The sequence below is a fragment of the Pleurodeles waltl genome, chromosome 5 (assembly GCF_031143425.1).
Source record: "Pleurodeles waltl isolate 20211129_DDA chromosome 5, aPleWal1.hap1.20221129, whole genome shotgun sequence".
NCBI classification, from domain to species: domain Eukaryota; kingdom Metazoa; phylum Chordata; class Amphibia; order Caudata; family Salamandridae; genus Pleurodeles; species Pleurodeles waltl.
Window position 1 is genome coordinate 459,466,577 of NC_090444.1, and position 24,516 is coordinate 459,491,092.

A 24,516-nucleotide genomic window follows, 5' to 3' on the forward strand; every position below is an offset into this window, starting at 1 on the left:
CCCACTGCTGTATCCTGGGGAGTGCAAAGTCACAGTCTCACAAGTCTTTACAGTGGGTGGTTTGCCCACTGCTGTATCCTGGGGAGTGCAAAGCCACAGTCTCACAGGTCTTTACAGTGGGTGGTTTGTCCACTGCTGTCTCCTGGGGAGTGCCAAGCCACAGTCTCTCAAGTGGATTACAGTCTCCACTGGTTCTGGAGGGGGCTTTGTGCCCAGAGTGCTTCATTCTGCCAAGGACTGAGGTAGTGGATGTGATACTCCACTGGTTCTGGAGGGGGCTTTGTGCCCAGAGTGCTTCATCCTGCCAAGGACTGAGGTAGTGGATGCCTTTCTCCACTGGTTCTGGAGGGGGCTTTGTGCCCAGAGTGTTTCATCCTGCCAAGGACTGAGGTAGCGTGATACTCCACAGACGGTGGTGCAACATGCAAGCTGCCCAGACTCCTGGAACTGACCACCAGCCTCGTACGACTGACCACTGGGGATGGCAGCCATGTCTGCGGTGTTGCCACTGGCTCAGGATGTCGTAGGGTCGCTGGCGGTGGTGTCAGTGGCATCGGTGCTGGCGGCGGTATCAGTGGCATCGGTGCTGGCGGTGGTCTCGGTGGCATCGGTGCTGGCGGCGGGCTGTGTGGCATCGGTGCTGGCGGCGGTGTCAGTGGCATCGGTGCTGGCGGTGGGCTCTGTGGCATCGGTGCTGGCGGTGGTCTTTGTGGCAGCAGTGCTGGTGCCGGTCTTTGTGGCGGTGGTGCTGGTGCCGGTCTTTGTGGAGGCGTGCTGGTGGCGGGCTCAGTGACTGCGGTGCTGGTGGCGGGCTCAGTGACTGCGGTGCTGGTTGCGGGCTCAGTGACTGTGGTGCTGGTGGCGGTGCAGGTGGCGGTGCAGGTGGCAGTGCTGGTGGTGGTCTTGTCCGCCGCACAGGTTGGCGTCAACATGGACCTGCCCTTGATTTTCTGGCCTTTCCCCACCTTGGATGGTGGCGCAGCTGTCTTTTCACTATCCACTTTTGTTCTGCCTGAGCCCTTGGTGGCAGGTGTTTTCGCCTTCTCCCTCCGGGATGTGGGCAGCTTTTTTACTTTTGGAGGTGGCAGAATGTCCTTGCCCTCGCTCCGTGGCACACTGGTAGCCCTGATGCTTGGCGCACTCCAAAAGCCCGCAGTTGCTGGCACCACTGTGCCCGGTGATGTGGTGGCTGAGGTGCTGGGTTGGGACCTGGTAAGGTGGGCACTAGGGGTCGGACGGGGGGAGGTGTAGGGAAGAGGTCAATAGTAGACAGGAAAAGCTTTTTAGACACACTGGGACGGGTAGATGGAGTGGGTTTGGGAGTGGAGGAAGAGGTAGTGGTTGTAGGAGGTGTTCGTTTGCTGACTTTGGGTGAAGGTGCATGGGCTGGAGGCGGTTGTGAGGTAGATGGCTGATGGGTGGGTGTGTGGCTGCATTTGTGTACTTTGGGGGGAGGGCTCTCAGACACACTTGTAGAGGACACAGGGGATGTGTGAATGGTAGTGGGGGTGGTGAGTGCATGTGAGCGGTGTGTGGTGATGGGCGTGCTGGTGATGGAAGTAGTGGTTGAAGATGTAGTGCATGCAGGTGTGAGTGGAGACGAGACAGGGATGGAGGAGGGAGACATGTAGGAGGGGGACACAGTGGAGGCAGTGGATGTTGGTATGTGTGCATGGGTATGATGCTTGTGTGGGTGCCTGTGGGATGTGTGGTGCTTATGTTTGCCTGAGCCACTCTTGTGTGTTGAGGTGTGTGCATGCTGGTCTAATGGTGTGCTTGGGATAGGCTGAGGTACAGGGGATTGGGTCTGGGTGGAAGAGATTGGAGGGGGGAGGCTGGGCACAGGGACAATGGCTTTCATCAGTGCTGAGGCCAGAGCCTGAAATGCTCTCTGTTGGGCTGCCTGGCCAGAATGAATGCCCTCCAGGTATGCATTTGTTTGTTGCAACTGCCTCTCTACACCCTGGATGACATTCAGAATGGTAGACTGCCCAACAGTGAGGGATCTCAGGAGGTCAATAGCCTCCTCACTGAAGGCAGCAGGGCTGACTAGGGCAGGGCCTGAGGTGCCTGGGGCGAAGGAGATGCCCACCCTCCTGGGTGAGCAGCCACAGGACACACGCTGCGGGGCTGCTGGGAGGGCGGTGCTGGTAGGGGGGGTGGCGGCTGTACCTGTTGATGCGGGGGGCACAGAGAGGCCCGCCACCGCAAGGGAGCTCCCATCAGAGGAAGAGTTGCTGTCACTGATGTCACCTCTGGTCCCCGCCGTGGAGTTTCCCTCGCCCTCCGTCCCACTGGTGGCTTCAGACTCCGTTGTCTCTCTCTCCAGGGCCATGTGGGATGCAGCTCTCTCCTACTCCGGTGCCACTGCTCCTCAGCTTGATGATGCTAATGCACACAAGAACAGGGAGACCACAAAAAGGGGGGGGAAGACAGAAGAAAGACATGTTCAGTGCATGCAATACCACTACCGTTGGCGGACACTACAGACACAGCAGTCCTCTGCACTACGCCATGCACTTAGAGTTCCTTATTTGATCACAGGGACATGGGGTACAAGGCCTATGCCTGATTGCTGCACACATGGAAGTCACAGGAGCCTGACTAGGTGTAGCTGGCTCTTACCACTAGTGGGGTTGGGGTGCCTGCCTCACGAAGGGACCTTGCCTACAAAACTCACCCTGGCCTAGGGGAACCCACAGCCCACCTCCCCCACCCAGACACCTCTTAATGCACGCAGAGTCAGATGGATGTGACTGTACTCACCCCCTTGTGGCTGCTGTGATGCCCTCAAGCGCCCATCCAACTCCAGATAGGCCACTGCCAGGATCCGGAACATCAGGGGGTCATGGTGCGACGGGCACCCCTCCCACGTTTGGAGGCCATCCCCAGCTGGGCCTCTGCCGTCTTCTTGCTCCAGCGGCGAATGTCCTCCCCTCTTTTACGACAGTGAGTGCTCCGTCTGTGGTGGACCCCCAGGGTCCGGATGGCCTTGGCGAAGGCATGCCAAATATCCTTCTTCTGGTGGGCGCTGACCTAGAGGAATAGTATAGGGGAAAAAGGAAAATCTTTAACAGTCCGGACCGTCACAGTCATTGACCCACGTTCCCACCCTTGCCCTGACGCACATACACTCACCGTCCGCTCATGCAGGCCTCAGTCCCCCCCATATCTTCCATCCACACCACTCCAAACAGGCATTGCCCATACAGCATGCTCACAGTGTACTCACCTGTTTGTCTGGAGGACCGTAGAGTAGCGTGTACTGGGGGAGGACCCCATCCACTAACTTCTCCAACTCCTCCAAAGTGAAGGCAGGGGCCCTTTCCCCAGACACTTGAGCCATCGTCGCTTCCAGACTGAGGTCACAGCAGCACTTGCAGTGTAGGTCCTCTCCTGTCGAAGGTCAGGTATCAAGTGAGTGAACAGACAGAAAATGGCGGTCACGTCCGCGGCGGTGCGTACCGTCACCGCCGGCATACATTGTCATTGTCTCCTGGGACCCACAGGGTCCAATGTTAACCAATGCAGGATTGCGCCGCGGTCTTCGACCGCCTACTGCGACGGTGTACAATGCCAGCGCAGTTACCTCATATCCCCTTGTCCCACCTTACAGGTCAGGCAGCCACCATTTCAGGGGGACACATGGCATTAATTTTTAAATGCGGCACACCTATGTAGGCCTTGCATACACACAGTGACACGCACATTGCGGATTGACAAATGTGTGCAGTAAACATTTTTTTAATACCTCAGTGTTGGCTGACTCTGCTTGCTGTTCTCGTTCATAGGGCACGTCTGCTGGGGCAGGTGAGGAGATCTGGCATACACCGGTGTACAGACCGCTGATGGACCTGTAGACAATGGAAGAGAGACACGTAATAGCCACCTACAGACTTGATCGTGCAACAATCCATGAACTGTGTGCCCAGTTGGAGCCAGACCCGATGTCAGCTATCTGCCATCCCACAGGAATCCCCCTCTAGTGCAGGTCCTGTCAATACTCCATTTCCTGGCAAGTGGGTCTTTTCAAACTACAGTGGCCATTGCATCAGGGATGTCCCAGCCTATGTTCTCAAACGTGTTGTCCAGAAGTATTGTCTTCCCTGCTGAAACACATGCACAGCTACATCGTTTTCCCACAGGTGGAGGATTTGCCTCCAGTGAAAGGTGACTTTTATGCCCTGGGACATATCCCCAACATCATAGGTGCCATTGATGGGACACATGTGGCCTTGGTACTCCCCCGCAGGAGTGAACAGGTGTACAGAAACCGGAAGAGCTACCATTCAATGAATGTGCAGATGGTGTGTTTGGCCAACCAGTACATCTTCCATGTGAATGCCAAGTTTCCAGGCTCAGTGCATGACACTTACATTTTGAGGAATAGCAGCATCCCTTATGTGATGGGGCAACTCCAGAGGCACCGTGTGTGGCTAATAGGTGAGGACAAGGACCCTATACCGTGTGAATAGTTGTCTGGGGTTGTCCCTCAGAGTTAGTGTGTGTCTAACAGTTGTCCCTCGATATTTTCAGGTGACTCTGGTTACCCCAACCTGTCATGGCTTCTGACCCCAGTGAGAAATCCCAGGACAAGGGCAGAGGACCGCTACAATGAGGCACATGGGCGAACTAGGAGAGTGATAGAAAAGACCTTTGGCCTCCTGACGGCCAGGTTCCAGTGCCTCCATATGACAGGTGGTTCTCTCTACTACTCACCAAAGAAGGTGTGCCAGATCATTGTGGCCTGCTGTATGCTGCACAACCTGGCTTTGTGATGACAGGTGCCTTTTCTGCAGGAGGATGGTCCAGAAGGAGGTCTTGTGGCAGCTGTGGATCCTGTGGACAGTGAAGAAGAGGAGGCAGAAGAAGAGGATATCGACAACAGAAACAACGTTATCCAGCAATACTCCCAGTGAGACACAGGTAAGAAGCTGTCACTGCCTCACACATCTCATACAATTGTTAGACCTATTATAAGTCTGTCACTTTCACCCAGTGTATGGACCCTGACTTGTCACTTTGCCTTTCCATTTCACAGATGTGGGTCCCACTGTGTTACCTCTGCTATATTACCTCATGGACTAGAGCTGTGTGACATAGGTATGTTGGCAATACAAGCGACATTGCTATTTTCCTTAGTTATTGCAAATATACATTTGTGAAAGCACAGACTTACTCCAGATTGTTTTGTGATTCAAGGGTGTTTATTTCAGTGCAAATTAGTGGAGGGGGTTATAAAATGGGCAGGGTTGATGGTGGCGAATTGTCCATGGCAGAGTCCAGTCTATTTGTTTCACAGGTGCATTGTCCAAAGGGGCATAGGAAGTGGAGCTAGGGCAGTTGATGGATGGACAGGGGGACGAAGTGGGACAGAAGGATGACATTCAGGGTGGTCTCATTTCCTGGCGGGGGTCTTGGCATTGTTCTCTGTCTTCGTCCTGGATCTCAGGGACCGTTTGTGGGGTGGTTCTCCATCTGCAGGGGGTGGGGTGCTGGTGTTGTGGTCCTGTGGCAGTGCCTCCTGTCCACTAGCGCCGGCGGAGGTGGTGGGCTGTTCATCATCCAGGCTAGTGTCAGGGGCCCCTTGTTGTGCCACAGTGTCCCTCCTGGTGTCCACAAGGTCCTTCAGCACCCCTACAATGGTTACCAGGGTGGTGTTGATGGACTTAAGTTCCTCCCTGATCCCCAGATACTGTTCCTCCTGCAGCCACTGGGTCTCCTGAAACTTGGCCAGTACTGTTGCCATTGTCTCCTGGGAATGATGGTACGCTCCCATGATGTTGGAGAGGGCCTCATGGAGCGTGGGTTCCCTGGGCCTGTCCTCCGCCTGTCGCACAGCTGTCCTCTCAGTTCCCCTGTTATCCTGTGCCTCTGTCCCCTGAACCGTGTGCCCACTGTCACTGCCCCCAGGTCGCTGATTTTCTTGGGTTGGTGGGTTTGCCTGGGTTCCCTGTAGTGGTGGACACACTGCTGCTTGACGTGTCCTGGGGATAGAGGGATGGGCCCACTGGGAGGGTGCTGTCCTGGTGTTTCCTGAGGGGTGAGGCTCTGTGGTGGCATGTGCCAGTGTGGCAGGGGAACCGACTGTCCCAAGGTCCCAGATGGGCCGGGCTGGTCATCTTGATCCAGTTGGACAGAGCTGCTGTCATCACTGTGGGCCTCTTCTGGGGGGGAGTGGACATGTCTGGAACCTCCTGTCCGGTGACGTTGGGTAGGGGTCCTGCAGGGGTGTAAAGGCGTGATTATTGCATCTGTGTGTGCCATTGTGTGCAATGGGTGGGTGACCCTGTACTCCAGTGCTTGCATTCTTGTCTAGGACCTTGTGTGATAATAGGTTTGGGGTCTGTGTGGGTATCTGTAGTGGACATGCTTTGGTCATGGGTGTCCATGCTTTGTTGTTGCATGCAGGGCTTGGTATTGGGATGTGTGGGTTGTGATAGTGGGGCATATGTGAGGTGTTGAAGTGATGGGGGTGAGGGTGGAGTATGTGATAGCATGCAGGTAGGGTGGGGGATGTAATAGTTAAGATTTGACTTACCAGAGTCCATTCCTCCTGCTACTCCTGCAAGGCCCTCAGGATGTAGTATAGCCAAGACCTGCTCCTCCCATGTTGTTAGTTGTTGGGGAGGAGATGGGGGTCCGGCGCCAGTCCTCTGAACTGCAATCTGGTGTCTTGAGACCACAGAACGCACCTTCCCCCGTAGGTCGTTCCACCTCTTCCTGATGTCATCCTGTGTTCTTGGGTGCTGTCCCACTGCGTTGACCCTCTCTATGATTCTGCGCCATAGCTCCATCTTCCTAGCTATGGAGGTGTGACACACCTGTGATCCGAATAGCTGTGGCTCTACCCGGACGATTTCCTCCACCATGACCCTGAGCTCCTCCTCAGAGAACCTGGGGTGTCTTTGCGTTGCCATGATGTAGTGTGGGTGATGTGTAGTGTGTTGTTTGTGTTGTGATGTGTGAGGGGATGTGTTTATGTGTGTTGTCTGAGGTGCGTGGATGTTGTGTGAGTGATGATGGTGTGTGCCTGTGGATGCTAGTATTGTTGTTAGTGGTGTCTCTCTCTGTGCTTCTTTCTCAATTTTTGTCGTAGGGGTTTGTGGGTGATGTGGGTGTGTGTTTTATATTGTATTGGGTGTGTGGGAGTGGTGTGTGTATGTGTATCAGGTGTGTGTATTTTGAATTGTCCAATGTAGTTGTGTTTTGTAAATGTGTGTGTATTTTGCACGCAGTGGTATGTACCGCCAATGGAATACCACGGTTGAAAGACCGCTGTGTTGATTCGTGGGTCGTGATAGTGTGGGCGTATTCCTGTTGGCGTGACGGTGTTGGTTTTGTTATCGCCAGTTTATCACTGACCTTTGGTGTGGCGGACTTGTGTTGGTGTCTGGATTTTGGCAGATTCTGGCCTGTGGGTCGTAATAGCTGTAGCGGAATTCAGCCGCTGCAACGGTGTGTTGGCGGTCTTCTGCACGGCGGTAAGCAGCATTTAACGCCAATGTTGTAATGAGGGCCTTAATGTACAAACTTGGTAGGGTGTCTTTCCTGTCATCAGTAGTTTCATTTTGAGATACCAGCACAAGGGCAACTTAGGTAGTCAGACACATCTCTGAGTTGAGCATGATATGTAGATTGCTCACTCCCATGTGAGTCAACATGATTTGCGAGATGTCACACAGGTGTATTTGGACAAGTGCAGAAAGGTCTGTTGGTTTGACATACAGAAACAGGGCCTCCTGGTAGTTGTAGTCATGTCACTCTCTGTACTTCCCAACACTTGACAAATGTTTAGTCTTACATATCTGTTGCCACACTGCAGTTAGGTTGGCCATACATTTAGATGTTGACACATGCCATGGGTCCTGGGATGATCTTTTGATATTGAAACAGTTACAGACCCCGTTCCAACATAAGGCATGTAATGGAGATTAATACAGGTGATGTTACGTACAACAATGCACATTGACAAGCTTACTTCTCTGTAACCCTGTGTATTGCATGTTGGAAAAGTAGATGAACAACACAGTGGAAAAAGGTGAGATGGAGGCATACCAGTCATTGAAGATTTATGACAGTTTTTGTGTCGCAAATCACCAGACTCCACTCCCCCAGCTATTCCTGTCAAGCCCTCAGAATGCAGGATGGCCAAGACCTTCTCCTCCCAGGAAAGAGTTATGATGGGGCACTAGGAGGACCACCACCAGTCTTCAGGGACTCCAAGTGTTGCCTGGAGGCCAGGGAACGCACCTTCCCCTCAAGTCATTCCACCTCATCCTAATGTCCCTATTTGTGCGCAGGGTGGTACCTATAGCATTCACTCTGTCGACTATCCTTTGCCACATTTCAATTTTCCTACTGAGAGGAATATATTTCAGTTGTCTTCCAAACAATTTTGACTCTAATGATTTTATCCGCCATGACTCTCAAATCATCTTCAGAAAAACCGCAATTTTTGGGATGTGACATGGATGTAAATTAAAGTGGGTGACAGTCACTTACTTAACAAAAAAGTGTTATAGGGAGTAAATGGACAAAAGTGTGTGAAAGGTGTTAAATAGGATGGTAAAAAAGGGGTGCCTTATCTATCAGTGCTGTGAAAATTGATGGGCTCCTGTCTCTTTCTTGTAGTGGAGAGGCAAAGGATCATGCTCTGGGAAGGGAGTGTTTTATAGTGTGATTTGCAGGTGTGTCCACTGGGCTAATGTATGTCAGCTGTGTAATTTTTGAATCCCTCCAATGAGCACTTGTCTGTTACTTTGCTGAATGTGTACCATGGTGTGTGAGCACCGTCAGATGACCGCCTCAAGGAGACCATAATGTTGACTGTGTTTATGGAATGGGCTTGGCGGTTTTGTGCAGCCATGACGGCGACGGAGTGTGCTCCGTCAAGATTGCAGGCTGCCATGCAGATGCTGCGCAGCCATTTGTTTTAGCGGTCAGCCGTTCAGGCTGCATACATCATAATATGGCAGTCCGGAGACAGCTGGCACAGTGGTCTTTTTGGGACTTTCACTTTGGCGGTCTGACCACCCAACTCGTAATCAGGCCCTATACTATATTCTTTGGGAGATTAATATCTTAGTATTTATTTTATAGTATACATTTGGCTATTTTTTGCTACGTAATATACTCCATTGTTGTTTACAAAGAGTTTTAAGTGTTAGTATGTTGTACATTCTTTAGGTTTGTTTGCTAGGTCTAAGTTCAAGTTGGATTACAGATTGCGACATTCACAACTGTTGGTAGCTTTGATCTTTTTGTAAAACGTTTATAAATTTATGGAGTGTAGGTTGGGTTCTTCCTAGTGTGGACTTGAAGGCACCTTGCCATCCTTCATTACATTGTTTGTTTTGGCTTCCTGTGCCAATTTACTGTCATAGACATTCCACCATGGATTTTGGAATTTGGGTTGGCATTTGTGTCCAGAACAATGTTGCCTGCCAACCCAAGTACCTTCAAAACAATCCATTAGGGGGCTTAGATTATGTTAGTTTTGTTGGTAGATAGGGCTTCCGAATAATAAATTGTAGTGGTTAGCTACCTCCGTGACTGGGACATGAGCTAGTGCTATAATTTCTTTAATTTCAAAGGCAGATTGACTGTTTGTAGCATATTCTACAGATTGTTAGAGGTGTCTCCATAATCTTTGATTGAAATGGTAGCAACAACCTTGTATGGCTGTGTGGGGGTAAAAAAATGTAATGGTTTGAATCGTGTCTTGTTCACAGTCTATGGTTATTTTTTTGTTGGTAGTAGTTATTTGTTTTATGTTTAAAGTGGTTTAAGAGTTTAGAGTAAGTGCTCCTTTGTTTATTTGATAGTAAGGCATATATAAAAGGGATATTCGTGATTTGATTTTCATCATGTGTGGTGTATATCTGAGTGAATCGTTTGGGACACATTTTAAAGGTCCTATCAATTATCCAGGTTTGACAATGACTTAGGATTTTTAGGATTTCGGTTGTGGAATCCTGGGACCTAGTGTTTGCGTCTCTTATATCCCTTACTTCTATTTCTGTCTTGTTTGGCGGGGGTTGTGTTCCCTCACATTAATTACAACATCATCATTTGTAGTGGCCCTCCCATAGCCTGCATTAGAATAATTTTTGGTACATTTCCAATTCAAATTATCCATAGATGCACTCTCTTGGCTGTAGGTGTAGCCCATATGACATAGTAATTCCTTTTCTTGCTTTGCTTTCTGGGATGCTATGTATCTTCTTCTTTTGGCATTGTGTTGAAAGTGCTGTAATGGTATGGATGTTTCACACTTTTTGAAGCGTTTCCTTTGGGGTTGTTGTAATTTGGAGAAGGTGCTTTCTTTTCCGTTGGAAGTAAAAAAGATCATCAGTTTCCTTTTAAATATTTATTTAGTGGTAGTTTGTAGGGATTGCGGTTGTTAGATTTTATTTTAAACACTTTTGGGATGAGTTTCTTTTTTATCATAATTTATATATAATTATTTTGTATGTGTTTTTTCAGGTTTGTGATTGGTGATTGGTGTAGTTTTTCAGCAGGTTGGCAAGTTTCTTTTTGAAGATGTAATTTGTTCTTTTAGTCAGTCCATGTAAAGAGAGAGAAGTAGGAGACTGTTCTGTTAATTATTTGCTACTTTATCTTTTTAAGTTTAATTACAAATAAGTTTTAGTTTAATTATAAGTTTTGTTTACTTTACAAGGTAGTTGTCTAGATGTGCATATTTCTTTTCTAAGGGTATTATAAGAGAACGTAGCACAGTTTCCTCGTCTTGCAGCTTTTGTCATTTTTGAAGTATTAAGTTGATAAAATGTGTGTGCCTTTTAAATTGTTGATTTAATTATTTGTGCGATTTTCGAGGTTAAGTTTGTTTATAATTGATTTTATTGGTTAGTTTAGTTTTTGTCTGATTTTGTTTTTATCAGTTATGTCCCTCTATAGCAACCACCAATTTAGGTTATATATATATTTACATAACCTAATTGTCAAAAAGTGAGTAATATCTTTCTAAGGGGCTGGAAGAGCTGTTAGAAATGGCCTCAAGTATTAGTCAAAAAATGTAGATGTGCTTTCAAGCATTTATCCTATGGAAGACACTGTAGGCCTCTACATCCTATATTGTCCATACATAGATTACTCAAAGCAGGAGAGGTATCTATCTGTGGAACACTAGCAGGTTATATATGGAACCATCTTTTAAGTTTCAATTTTCTAATAAAATGAAATAGATTGATCCTAGTCTGTACATAGACCCAATTCACAGAAGTGCGAAAAGATAGACCCCATGAGAGACGTTCCACTTCTCCTTGGGATAGAGTTAGCTCAGAAAGTTTTACCACATTCATTGGGTTAGTTGTCTGCCTCTTGTTCTAATTCTCATTGGCGCTGAGCTTTCTTTTCTTAGATCTTGCCTTTCCCTGCTTGTTCCTCTTGCTCTTCCTCCTGAGCCTCTTCCTCTGTTCTTTGAAAGTTTTATTCTGCATTCTGTTCTGTCCTCCCTTGATTTAGCAGTTGATATTGCTTTAAAAAAATATTTTGATTGGTATCTACTTGTGCACTACATGCCAAAGTCTCATCCAAAATATCAGCTGCATTGCTGTCAGAGATATCACTTTCTTCTAAACCCAAAGCTGATTGCTGATCTTTCCTACTATTAGCTACTGGATGGCTTGCGTTAACCTCATTCTACATATGATCATACTTTCTGTGAAAAATAAAAACTCTGCCCGATTGGTGGTCTTTAAAATCGTTGCTTCTTGCTTATAATCTCATCCTCTGTCTTGGTGAACCATTCTTGCATATTCCTACAAAATTCCTCAAACACCTCTTGTGGCACAATCTTATTCAAATTTTGTGTTCATTTCTCAAACTCCACTAATATCTTAGCACAATCCTTCAATATGTATTTTACCAAGATGCGTATCATAGTTAGGGAGCAGTTTTTAGAATTATCAGCCCACTTGTGCAACATTTGCGGGCCTGGTTCCACCTAGGTAGGTACCACAAAAATGTTCTAGCCTCTTGATACTCTATTCACTTCAGTGTATTTTTGGACTCAGCCTCCCATCATGTGGCCAGTTCTTTCTTGTGAAGCTTCTCTAATTTAATTGGTGCTCAGTGACCCAGTAGTATGACCAAAACAGTTTCTTAGCAGTTTTCTTCCTCTTTGCTTCCAAACTGGAAGCTCAATGCTTCTTAATTTTTGTTATTAGTGAGGTAATACAGCACAGGTGTCGCAGTTACAGAGCATATCCCTCAATACTCAGCAACCTGCTCACCACCCAAGATCACTACCTCAGAGCAACCCAGAACCCACAGAGAGATTACCAGGGGCAAGCAGTTACTTACCACATAGTCTGTGAGGCTGGTAGTATAACCCTGCAGTTACTCTACTGCCTGACTGTTTTGTAGGGAGACTTCGCACATCCCCAGGCACCCTCTGCAGGCCCAGCCCTCTGTCCGAGGATTACAATGTTCTGCCAGAGCAGTATGTTTCCCTGCCAACACCTGCCAATACAGCTGACAATGCTACAGTCCTCCTCAAAGTATGCAGGTCATATCCCAATCACAGCAACAGTGCTTTGCCACAGCAATGTGTGTCCCTGTTGACCGCTGTCAATGTCACTGAGAACTCAGAGGTCCTCCTCAAAGTAAATAGATCGTGGCAGCGGTGCCTTTGATAAATACGCACAGACAAAGCAGGGTGTGAGGTGGTGCTGTGGGCCCCGGGACTGCAAAATTCCAAAACCTCACAAACAGTTCCGACATCCTCCGGCTGGATAGTGGCGATCCAAGTAGGGTTCCGGTAACCCTGTACATTCCACAAACTATCTCCCTATTCAGAAGGAAAGACTTTGATTCTCCTGTGTGGTGCTCAGTGTCGTTTATTGAGACTGCTTCCCTGGATGCATGTCGGCCGAAGCCTTGATCACTAGTATCGGTTGAAGCATGGACAGCCATTACAAATAGTGAATGCATGAAAAACAGTGAAAACGGACTCTCTAGTTTAAACAGTACAGCAATAAAGAGATAAGGGCAGCCATCTTATAGAGTATATACTCAAATAAATCAATATAAACATGTCAGGCCTGATTCACAAAGGTAAACTTAGACTTTTGGCCCACGTTTAGACTAAAAGTCTAAGTTTAAGACTATTTGGCATTCACAAAGGTAAGTTAAGAGTAGTATCTTTACGTCCTCACTCGGGGCGGATCATTCCTACTCGAGGCAGATCATTCGCACTTGGCCCAGAATCATTGTAATTACATGCACCTGTACATTATTAATGCTACCTTCATCCCTGCACCCAAAACCAGATAAATGCAGCCCACAAGCAAGGTTCGGGTTTCTCCACATCAACACTGCACCTGCCTGATCTGTATCTACAGAAGCCATGCAACCTACAAGAAGGAAGAACTACACGGAGGAAGAAAGCACCATCATCTTCCAATACATCATCAGGACTTACAAGAGACTGCATGGTCTCCCACCCCACAGCAGCAGTTCTGCACAGAAGGCATCCCTATGGCAACAGTTGGTATTGAGGGTCACTGCATTAGGGAAGGAAATACAGACAGAGACTGACATCAAAAAGTAGTGGCAGGATGAGAAGAGGAGAGGGAAGGAGAAGCACACCAGGATGGAAGTGACCAGAGCTTTCCCTGATGTATCAACTGGAGCCCGCCTCCAACTCACCCCACTTATGAGGGGTAACCTCTCCACCATAGACCCCCCTCCTGCTCCATGGGCTGCCTGTGAGTGATCACCTCAATGTGGTACTTGGTAACATGTTATGACACTAACAATGACACCAAATACTCCCCAAATGTGACCACGAATGTTATCCCAATTATGTGCATTCTGCATGGTGAGTCAGATCCTCATGTGTCTCAGCTGGTCCATTGCACTACAAGTCCCAGAGTCATATGTGATGGGAAATGAAAATTCTAATTTCCCAGTCCCAAACAGTGGCCCATCACTGCTGCCTAATCCACTTAATAGTGGTAAATGGCAAAATATAATTTAACAGTGGTACATGGCAAAAGATAATGTCACATATTCACTTGCCACTGCTGTTGGCATGTAGATGCAATGGATTACAAATGTGACAGGGTGCACATATTCAAATAACTTGATTGTGCCTGATTACCTTTTTCTTTTGTTGCCACATACAGTCAGAGTACAGTCACACACTGGAGCAGAGGTCCCTGTACCATCAGGGGGGCAACGTCATGGAGCACATCAACCCATACCATCAGCACAACCTGGTTCATCGATATGGACAGCAGAGGGCAATAACTCCTACTTTGAGAAACGTCAGCTCATAGATACATTACATGGAATCTATAAACTGTGCCAAACATGTGAAATGAACTAGTCAATGTTGTGTATCACAAGTGTCAACTAGAATGTATACTGAAAACCCACATATCATTGTAGGCCCTGTGATGTTCTCCAGAAAGACACAGCCTGCAGTAACCTCTGCAACATATATGGGTGTGACATCTGGTCAGGCACAACATACTAGGAGGATGTCAGAGACTGGTAGGGATACATAAACATGAGTATTCCAAATGCTCATGCTCCTAAACTGTGGTTTAAATGATAGCAGCGTGAATTGTGTGTCTAATATCACTTTTGTCACTCATCCCCATATGCTCACATATGGCTCATAAGCATAAACCAAATCCTAACATGTTGTCCAATATAAGTTCGACTCAAATTGTATGTGTATAGTACCTTCCTAAGGGTTCATCTTGGCCCTCAAGCAAGTGGGTTTTGCATATGTCAGTGTGTTAACTCTTTATGGGCCAGATGTATCATCACGGCCCTTTGTGAGTCGGAAATAGCGATTTTTAAGAAATCGCTATTTCCGACTCGCAATGTGCCATGTATCACATTTGCAATTTGGTAATAGCGATTTCTTAAAAATCGCAAATGCTATTACCGAATCGCAAATTGCAATACCGGCCCCATTCGCAGCTATGGGCCTTTGGAAATGCAAAAGTCCAGGGTGCTGGGGGCCTAAAGCCCCCTCTGCTGCACCCCAAAAATGTTTTGGGGGACATGTAAGGTGCACACATGCCAAAAGGGCATGTGTGCTTTACATGTTCAATTTAAAAATGCATTTTTAAATTTTGCACCAGGTTACCACCTGGTTTCATTTCATGGTATTTTGCATGTGCAAAATGCCATTCTGCTAAAAATCCCAATTTGCGATTTTTTTGCAGCATCGCCTTGCGATGTGGATTTTGCGAATCTCAAATTGCGACTCGCAAAACCAGGGCACCACGCAAGAAATTGCAATTTTCGTGATTTCTTATTTGTGGTCTGCGAATGCCTTTCATGCATCGTAGACCACTTTTTGGCACTCGCAAACGGCCGAATTTTGCGAGTCGCACCGTTTGCGAGTGCAAAAAAATGTCATACATCTTTCCCTATGTTACAAAACATCATTACTCACCTCAGGAGGTGTAAGGTGTTAGTGTTTCACCTGGTGTACATGGTTTTGTAACTCTGGGGAAGTGTCATAATTCATAGGTGTTGTGTGGGAATGCCCCCCACCCCCCTCTCCGTCATGGAATGCCACTCAAGTGCAGAGTAAGGCAATACAGTGATGTGTCCAGTCTTGACACACTACATAGCTAGGAGGCAATTCCAAATGATGCAAAGTGACTTGGTGTGGCCTCATAGACATGATGTACTAGTGTGCACAGCTGGAGTAGTTAAAAGAGTGATGCTCCAGTGCCTTGAGGAGCTCATGATTATGCAGCCAGTCTCTCATAGAGAGGAGTAGTCACAACTTGTTTGTAAGTCCATGACATGGCTAATAGCTGACACATTCCAAGGCACCAACAGCTATGTAATGATATGGATGAGGGGTGGGCTGATACATCAGACTTGCGTTTGTTGAGTGAGGTTGTGGTTGGCAAGGTGGGTGTAGAGGTGTCAAAGCCTATACATCTAGTGGGTGAACTGCACAACATGAAACAAGTAAAGGAGGGGATTAGCACAGCTTCTCCACTTGAACAAATTTGTGATCTCAGACCAATGTTTATTTCACTTTGCCTCCCCTCCCCCATAATCACAAATGAGTAAACCTTGGAATTCCAAGACTTCTGGATGTGTTCTGTACATAAGTGTATCCAGTGTCAGGTAAAATACACCATGATGTTGTTCACATACATTTGGAACAGATGCCAGGAGAAGACTGCACAGCAGAAATGGCTGACCTCACAATCCACAATGGGTAATGTTGTCCTGTCGGGGGGAGTAGAATGATTGTTAGCCACACCCTGGTTGATAATTGTATATGTCAAACATTTAATCTCTGTAATGCACTGGCATAATCTGATGTTCAAAGATGAAACAGCTCTGAATATTGTGCAAGATTCCTTTACAAATTAGCAAATACCACACCATATGTAGGATGCATTAAGCCCCTATGAAGGTGTGTCAAAAGGTAGGCAGTGCAGGACACCTTAGTTGTTTCCATGCTGTAGCTCTCAGTAACCGCCAAATACATAGTTGCCTGTAAGTGTGATATCTGGTTGATATGAGTGCTGCCTGTAACTTGTAGAACACTGTTTCATACCTCTTACATGTACATTTACATGTAGAATAATCACCATCACCTTGTGCATTTAGTTACGGATATGTATGTTACATCACAGCTGCTCCCAGGACTACTATAGTGATATGGATGACACCATCTAGGGGTATAGGAAACATCCTGGCTGCAGCAGTCAAAACCACTTCCATCTGTCCATCAGGTAAGTGTGGCATATAGGTGGTCATTATTACATTGGTGGTAAATGCCGCTTACTGCCGCGGTGATGGCCTCCAACATACCTTGTGGAGGCGAACATCTGTTCGCCATATTATGACACACACACACTAAACCGACAGAATACTGCCACAAACACAAATCCAAGTGTAGGTACGAACACCCATACCATTACATCAACAAAACAATGCCCACCACATTATCACCCACAAATCACCACAGCAGACATTCAACGGCGGTAAACCATTGGCGGTACACACCGGCGAGGTCAGAATGGCCACCCAAATCCAAAACAACACAACATTTGCCAAAACTAAAAATCACACACCTGACACTCATACACACACCACACACACCCATTGCACTATAAAACACACACCCACATTACACACAACCATTTGCCAACACAAAAAGACTGCAATAGCTAGCCACGCAAAATACAGAGTCAACTACACACACCACAACCACCCATACATCCATCACTTACTCCACATCCCACACCCCACCACATTACTCAACACCATCTGCACAACACACAACACACAACACCCATGTCCCCACTAAGGCACCCCTGTTTCACAGATGAGGAGTTGTGGGTCATGGTGGAGGAAATATCCAGGGTAGAGCCACAGCTCTTCGGAGCAAAGGTACAGCAAATATCCATTGCCAGGAAGATGGAGCTATGGTGGAGAATCGTGGACAGGGTGAACGCCGTAGGACAACATCCAAGAACAAGGGACGACATCAGGAAGAGGTGAAACGACCTACGGGGAAGGTATGTTCCGTGGCAGCAAGGCATCTGCTCGCCATCCAGAGAACTGGCGGTGGTCCCCCACCTCCTCCCCCACAGCTGACAGCATGGGAGGAGCAAGTCATGGCAATCCTGCATCCTGAGGGACTCACTGGAGTAGCAGGAGGAATGGACTCTGGTAAGTCAAATCTTAACTATTATATCCCCCACCCTACCTGCATGCTATCACATGGACACAGGACTGGACACTGGTGAGTCAATATTTACAGCTCATCACCCCGATACCTACATGCCATCTCACCCCCCTCACCCTGACTCTCATCACTCCACTCCATCCCACATAGTGCACCTACACAAGTGACTAACCCCAATGCCAAGACCTGCATGCCATACCAATGCATGTACAGCCCTCCCAGTCCTGCATGTACACCCATCACCAATGCATGCACAGTGCGGAGAACTAACAATCCCACAATACATTACCATACACAAACAAAGGTGACAGGGCAACAGCAACGATAGTGGGGAAGCTAGGGATGTACAATATGTCACAGACATGAAGCATAATACATCACTTACATCCCCACAGTTGCCCCAGCCAATACCATCTGGGGAGGCGGCCCTACGACTATCCAGTCCCCTAACAGAAGATACCCTCAGTGATGACAGCAACTCTGGACTTCTGGATCAGGATGAACTACCTGGCTCATCAGGGACCACTAATCAGTCGGCCACCCCAGCCCATTCCCAGTCCACTATGGAGCCTCCCCCCTCAGTATCCAACACCACAGCACATGCCCAACGTCCCCACACCTCTGTCCCCAGGATACGTCAATCAGCAGTGTGCCCACCTGTACAGGGACCCCAGTCCACACCTCGCAACCAAGACATTCAGGGTCCTGTGGTCAGTGGCAGTGGGCACACCATTCAGGAGACACAGGCACAGGGGGACAGGGACATTTGTTGGACAGCTGTGCGCCAGGGGGCGGACAGGCCCAGGGAACCAACTCTCCAGGAGGCACTCACTAATGTCCTGGGGGCTTACCAATAATCCCAGAACAAGATGGGCCAGATTCTTAACAACATGCAGGAGAACAAACGGCTGCAGGAGGCACACCATCAGGAGATCAGGAAAGATTTGCAGGCCCTCAACACCACCATATGGCCAACATCATGAGGGAATGTTCAGCACACCAGCTGGCCTCTTCCACTAGCCAGTCAACTGAACAGCCCACCACATCTACTGCAGCTAGTGGACAGGAGACCCTGCCACAGGACCCACAGGCCACCAGCACCCCTCCCACTGCAGAAGGTGAACCACCCTGCAAACATTCCTTGCGACCCAGACAGATGCCAGAGACACTTGCCAAGACCACCGCCAGGAAATGAGACCCTCCTGAATGTCCACCTTATGTTCCACTCTGTCACCTTGTCCACTTGGGAATGCCATTGCTCACCTTCCTATGGCCCCTTGGACACTCGACCTGTGCTACAAACAGACTGGACCAATACCCTGGACTTTCCTCTATCATCACCTCATTCCATTGCACTGTTCCTTCTATTATTTGCACTGCAATAAACACCCTTGAACACAACTTGAGTGATAGTGCTTTATTGATGAAAATGTGCACTTATGATAACAGTTACATCTTGTGCAATTGACATGAACTTTGGTATAGTATACAAATGATGAGCTGTAGCTGTCTGTAGTCATGACATCAGTGCACAGTAGATCTGCAAATAGAGAAGGCATAGGTGACAGTCAGTCGAGATGCAAAGGAAGTGACTGCATCCTGTTACAGCCACACTGAAAACATAAATAATTAGAGGAATGGTCAGTTCCCTTGTCTCACCTTTGTGTCATTGGAAGTACTGCTGTAATACTGAAGTTCTGTTGTCAACAACCTCATCCTCTGCCTCCTCATCCTCACTGTCCTCAGGGTACACTGCTGCCACCGGGGTATTTCTAATCTCCTCCTCCTGCAGATAAGGCACATGTCGTCTGAGAGCCAGGTTGTGAAACATGCAGCATACTACAACTATCTGGCAGAACTTCTCAGGGGAGTAGACAAGGATCCAACTGTCAGATGGAGGCATATTAACCTGTCCTTCAGGAGGCCAAAGGTACGTTCTATGATTCGCCTTGTTCGTCCATGTGCATCATTACACCGATTATCAGCCCCTGTCCTGTCATTCCTCACAGGGGTCAGGAGCCACAACAGGTTTGGGTGGCCAGAGTCACCTGCGAGAATTGAGAGACAAAAATTAGCCTTACACAATGGTATGGGGGATGACTTCAGAACCCATAAACTGACATATCTTGGGTGGGGACTCAGGCTCACCTATCAGCCACAGACTGTTCCTCTGTAATCATGCCCTCACATTTGGGATGCTGCTATTCCTCAGGACTGAGGCATTGTGCACCGACCCAGGAGACTTGACAGTGATGTGGGCAAAATACTGGTCTGACAAACACAACATTTGCACATTGAGTGAATGGAAACTTCTGATTCCTGAACACCTGTTCATTGTGGCGGGGGGGGGGGACAAATGTAATATGTGTGCTGTCAATCGTCCCAATAATATTTGGTATATGTCCCATTGCATAGAATCCAGCCTTCACAGTGGATAAAATCTTTCACTTGGAGGAAAGCGATGTAGCTGCACATGTGTTTGACCAAGGCAGGCAAAACCCTTGCTAGCACTATTGAGAACATTGGCTGTGACATTCCTGCTGCTAAGCCCACTGTCATCTGGAAAGAACCAGTTGCCAGGAAATGGAACACTGATAGAACTTGCACAAGAGGGGGGATCACAGTGGGATGATGGATGGCTGATATCAGATCAGGCTCCAATGGAGTACAAAGCTTTGTGATTGTGGCCCTTTCCAGTCTATAGGTCAGTGTTATAGGCCTCTACTCCAGTGTAGCCAAGTCCACAAGGGGTCTGTTCATGGGCGCTTGCCTCCTCCTCCTATTCCTCTGCAGTGGTAGGTATCTAAGGGACACAAGAGTAAGAAAGGTGTCACAAACTGAACAATGACATGTATGTAATCGGACAACGTGAATGGCAATGTATGTACAATTCACAGCAATGACGCAGTTTCCAATTTCTGATTGTTGTCCACCACCATGAAATGGCGACCGCCTGTCCTGTAAGTCAGACGGAAGTGATGTAACTCTGCCGGCGTTGGTCGTCATGGCTGAAGGCGGTTTTGTACTGCCGTGCTATTCCTCATTGGCTAACATGGGGCGGTGACGGTGTACACTGCCGCATAAGTGACTGCCATTTTCTGACTATAAACTCACTAGTTTCCTGACTTTCCACAGGACAACACCTACACTGCGTGTGCTGCTGTGACCTGTGTCTGGATCCTACCATGGCCCATGTGACCGGGAAAAGGACCCCTGCCTTCAGTTTGGAGGAGTTTGAGTGATTGGTGGATGGGGTCCTACCCCCAAATTGAACAGTTGTATGGTCCTCCAGACCAACAGGTGAGTACACCATGGGGACGATGCATGCGACAAGGTGTGGGATGCGTCTGGTGGTAATGTACTTGCAGGTTTCTGGGTGGTGTGTGTGCCAATGGAGATGGAAATGTAATTTGTGGGTCATATGTGTGACAGGCTGAATTTTATGGTTAATGGTGTCCTACTGTGTGTAATACCTCTGCAGGTCAGCGCCCATCAGAAGAAGGGATTGTGGCATGCCATTGCCAAGGACGTGCGGATCCTGGGGGTCTATAGCAGGCAGAGCACCCACTGCAGGAAAAGGTGTGAGTACCTGAGACGCTGGGCCCCGAAGACCACGGAGGCCCAGCTGGGGATGTTCTCCTAATGAGGGCGGGGTGCTCATCGGAACCTGCCCCCCCTGATGGCCCGCATACTGGAGGTGGCCTACCCAGAGCTGGATGGGCGCTTGAGAGCAGCACAGCAGCCACAAGGGGTTGAGTACAGTGAGCGTGACAACCATTTTTATTCGCTGCCATGGGATCCCGGTGGTAGGTTTCAGTTAGTGGGTGCCCCTTAATGCCAGCTCAGACATTGCTGCGTGGTCCAGCACAAGGTAAATGGGTGTATAGCAATATCTTGTATTCCAGCTAGGTGGTATTCCAGGTCAGACAGGGCTTAGTGGGTCCCAGGAGGGGTGCAGTTGGCAGTGGTTGGCTCTCATCTTGCTGTGGTACCTAGCCAATGGAATGCCAGTGTGATGCATAGTGCCCAAACGTGATTCCTGTGTGTGATGGTAATGTGTATGCCATCTGTGGTGTTGGTGCTGTAATTGACCCAGCGCTCCCTTTCTCTCCCCCCATTTTCTTCTGTCATCCTGTCCATGTGTGCATTAGCATCATCTGGAGGAGGAGCAGGGGCACCGGTGACTGAGGGAGCTACATCCCACAGGACCCAGGAGGCAGAGTCCACCGACACCGAGCGGACCAGTAGGACGGAGGGCGAGGGGAGCACTATGGTGGAGACAGGAGGTGACAACACTGCCTCTGATTCCTCCTCTGATGGGAGCTCCCTGGTGGTGGTGGGCACCTCTGGAACCACCCCAGCTACAGGTACAGCCGCCACCCCCTACCAGCACCACCCTCCCAGTAGCCCTTTACCGAGTTGCCCCTGCACACTCACCCAGGAGTGTGGGCATCTCCTTCGCCCCAGGCACAGCAGACCCTGCCCCACTGTGCCCTGCTGCCCTCAATGAGGAGGCTATTGACCTCCTGAGATCCATCTCTGTAGGGCAGTCAACCATAGTGAATGCCATCCAGGGGCTGGCATCACAGATGCAGCAATGCAATGCTTTCGTGGAGGGCATCCACAGTGGCTTGGTGGCCCTACAGAGATCATTTCAGGCTCTGGCCTCCTCTGGCAGCCAGTGTCCCTGTTCCTTCCAACCCCCCTCCAACTACCACTTCCCAGTCCCAGTCTCCTCAACCCCAATCCTTCCCATGCACACATACAGACAAGCATGCACACAAAACATCAGACAAGAGTAGCACAGTCAAACACAGGCAGCACACTTCAGGATACAAGCACTCACACAAACAACAGACAGTTCCACACACAACCACATCCACTGCCTCCACTGTCTCCCCCTCCTCCTCCTCTACCCTCAGAGTCACATCCTCACTCACACTTGCATGTACTGCATCAACAGCCACTGCCACATCACCACATCATGCAGCACACACACCTCACTTGCAGACACCTTCACAACATCCATCCACACGTCCCATTTGTCCTCTCTCACCCTGTCTGCCATACTCATAAGAGACACAAATGCACACTCTCACACTCCCAGCAGCCATCCACCTCACACATGCACACTGTCCATGCATCTGCACCCAAGTCCACCAAATGTACACCTCCGACAACCACTCCCTCAATCTCCACTCCCATCCCTCCTCCAACATCCCACCCCAAAGAAGTTTTTCCTTGCTCATCTTGACTTCTTCCCTCACCCTCCACCCCCATCCTGTCTGAAAGAGCAGGGTCCCAATGACCCAGCACAGAACCTCAGCCAAACAGTCTGCCACTGCTCCCATCAAATCCTGCCACAAAGGGGCCACTCCGACTGTGAGCACACCTTCACCTCAGAAAGGGAGGACTAGGGAGGTGAAAACCAAGGGACAGGAAATGGGGACAGTGGAGGCAACTCCTAGTCTTGGAGGCAAGAAAGGGAAGGTTCCCACTCCACCACCCAAGAAAGGGAATGTACCCACTCCACCACCCAAGAAAGGGAAGGTTCCCACTCCACCAGCAAAAAGAGGCAAGATGCCCCCTTCTGCCAGTAGAGGGCAAGGAGCCCTCACCTCCATGAGAGGCAGCCAGGGTAACACCTCCACCAGCAGTGGGCAAGGAGCTCTCACGTCCAGCAGAGGCAGCCAGGGTAACACCTCCACCAGCAGAGGGCAAGGAGCCCTCACCTTCAGCAGAGGGCATGTAGGCCACCCACCAGAGACAATTGGGCAAGGACCCCCCTCCAGAACCAGTGGGCATGTTCCCCAATTCAGAGACTGTGCCTTACACTCCCCACCAGGAACAATTGGCCAAGGAGCCCCCTCCAGACCCAGTGGATGCGTTCCCCACTTCAGCAGAGGTGCCCCCCACCCCTTTTCTCTCTGAGGTGCCTGCCCATTTCCAACATGATGCCCGTGCACAGTGGAGTCCGAATACTGTCAGGAGTCAAGTTAGGCCTTGGACTGTGCCCTATGGCCATGTGGGCCTTTTGTACTTTGGGCTGGCCTTTGGCCCTTTCTGAACATTAACGGATGCTTTAGTTTTCTCATGGACAATATGGTTGCTGTTGGCATCAAATAAGAGTGTCACTTAAAAATCAATGTGGTCTTTGTTTTAATTAGACGTGTGTTCTGTGACATTGGTTTAACTCTGCAGCTAGTTGTGTGTATGGTGTGTGTGTGAATGGTGTGTGTGTGAATGGTGTGTGTTGTGAGTGTGTGTGTCACCTCTCCTTTTCCTCCCTCCCTAACTTGAGTGCTAGGCGGCTGTACTCACCGTCGTCCTCTTCATCGGCGTTGGTGATCCAGAAGGACCATGGTGTAGAAAAGAATCGAGAAGACTTGAAGTTTCGGTTCCGTGGCGGTGGCGGTCTCCTCTGTGTCTCTGATGGTGAGTCACACCATCAGGAGATCAGGAAAGATTTGCAGGCCCTCAACACCACCATATGGCCAACATCATGAGGGAATGTTCAGCACACCAGCTGGCCTCTTCCACTAGCCAGTCAACTGAACAGCCCACCACATCTACTGCAGCTAGTGGACAGGAGACCCTGCCACAGGACCCACAGGCCACTAGCACCCCTCCCACTGCAGAAGGTGAACCACCCTGTAAACGTTCCCTGCGACCCAGACAGATGCCAGAGACACTTGCCAAGACCACCGCCAGGAAATGAGACCCTCCTGAATGTCCACCTTATGTTCCACTCTGTCACCTTGTCCACTTGGGAATGCCATTGCTCACCTTCCTATGGCCCCTTG